General features: G+C 39.9%; 1 pseudogene across 1 annotated transcript; it reads right to left on the reverse strand.

Moving 5' to 3' along the window:
* Nucleotides 1-1313: 1313 nt before the first annotated feature.
* On the reverse strand, nucleotides 1314-1924 carry LOC308415385 (putative ribosome biogenesis protein RLP24; annotated as a pseudogene). Its single transcript has one exon. The product of its transcript is annotated as a putative ribosome biogenesis protein RLP24 (transcript).
* Between the last annotated feature and the right edge of the window lie 246 nt (nucleotides 1925-2170).

The raw sequence follows: 2170 nt of genomic DNA on the forward strand, positions 1-2170 counted from the left end.
ATCTTCACTAGATAACCATGGAAATCACTATATAGATTAAGTGGACTTTAAGTTATAAAAATTTATCTGTCTCTGACTCCTGAGTGATGGACTAAAGGCATTAACAACAGCTGACAAATTTGTCCCATGAAATATTACATAATGTACTAAACATTGATACAAGTTGACTGCTGGTGAAGTAAATTTCACTTAAGCATATACTGTAACATTGAAATCCAATCTTTTTTTTTAAACTTTAGAAAGGGCTTTCTGTACAAATACTAGTTAGCATTCTATCCATAAATTTTACTTTCTAAAAGACAGAGTTTCTTTTTCATTGTTTTTTAAGGTTTTTTTTAATCAAAAATGCTAGATATGATGTTGTATGCCTTTAAACTCAGAACTGGGGAGGCAAGAGCAGGTAGATCTTAGGTTAGTTTAAGACAGCCTGGTCTACAGAGTGAGTTTCAGGACAGCCAGGACTACACAAAGATTCTGTCTCACAAAAAGAAAAGAAGGAATGATAAGTAGGAAGGAAGGAAGGAAGAAGGGAAGAGGGAGGGAGGAAGAGAGAGAGGGAAGGAGGGAGGGAAGGAGGGAGGGAAGGAGGGAGGGAAGGAGGGAGGGAGGGAGGGAAGGAAGGAAAACTGCACACTAAACTTTGAAAGGTACCAAGATTCTTCTGCTTCTAGATCACTGATGGGCTAGAAGGAGAGGAGAATGTTTTGGGACAGATGTCACAACTTAGAACTTAGCATTCTTCAAAGCATAAATAATAAGGTGCCATTCAGGCAAAGTTTATCAGCCTGGCCCACCTCCACCATCACAGCTGCCTGTTAGAATGGCTGAAGCAGGTCAGATAGTCCAACATAATTTAACTGTACTGTATGCAGCTATTGTGCAACTCTAAGAAGTTACTAAACATACTAGTTCAAAACAAAAGAGACTCAGGTAGATATGAGAACAGTTAGTTACATGTTCCAATGTGACCTCCATTTCAATAACCCTAATAAACAGACTATCCCAATGCAAGAAAAATATTACATCATTTCAAATTTCACACTGGAAGAGATTGGCCTAACCACATTATGCCCACAGTTCATGTCTTCATCTACACACAAACTTTCCTGTTTGCATGAGCATAACACAGTGAAGCAGAATGCTGAGCTGAGACCTAGCACCCACAAGGGGATGCTCTTACAGGCTGCAGCGTTTAAGGAGAAGCACGTTGAATCACCCTTGTCCGAGAGACCTTATGGAACCAATCAATAATTTAAGGGCCAAAAGTCTCTGCTTGACTCTAGTGTGCACAGGGCCGGTTGCAGGCAGCACCGTTAGGAAGCTTCCTCCATGTCCACATCCTCCCGTAACTGCTGGACCATTTCTTCCTCCAGCTGCTTTCCTTTGCCTGCAAGAGGAGCCCTGATAAGATGGATGTTCTGCTTGACCTCTTTGATGTCCTGAACCTTCTGTTGCTCTTTGTTTTTCTTCAACCTGTTCATTATACATTTAGCCTGGTGCTTCTGTTTGATCTCTTCAGCTCTCTTTCTTGCATCAATAGTTTTATTTCACAGCTCTAGCTGGCATTTCACAGGCTCATTTCTACATTTTTAAAACTCAAATGAGTTGTCCACTGTGAGCTCTTTGCCTGCTGCTTTACGGAAGGCATTAGTCCACGTGGCCTTGCATGGGTCCCTCTTCTTGAGGTTTTTTTTATGACACTTGAATTTGCAGAATTGAAACAACTTGCAGTCATTGTGAATGAACACCATGCAGTGGCCTGGGTAGATCTGCCCAGAGCAGAAATAATACTTCTTGATTTTCATGTTGACCCCACATGGGGCCCACCTTCTAGATATGGAGCTTGAGAGGAAGTGGAAATTCAATCTTATAAAACATATTTTTGCCACAACTTAAAGATGAAGTTAAATTTAATTAACATGAAGTTTTATATTCAACAAACAAAGGATCAAGCTTTAAAAAAAAACAAGTCCTAGACATATTTGTTTAAGATTTCATTTGAATGTGTGTATGCAAGACATACACATAATATAGAGCCCCTGGGGGGGGCAGAAGAGTATATCAGATCCCTTGCAGTTTGAGTTACAGTATAGACAGTTGTGAACTGCCTGACATAAGGTCTAGAAAACAAACTTGGGTTGTCTGCAAAAAAAATAGTACATTTTTTTTG

Source organism: Micromys minutus (assembly GCF_963924665.1).
Source record: "Micromys minutus genome assembly, chromosome: X".
In the NCBI taxonomy this organism is placed as follows: Eukaryota; Metazoa; Chordata; class Mammalia; order Rodentia; family Muridae; genus Micromys; species Micromys minutus.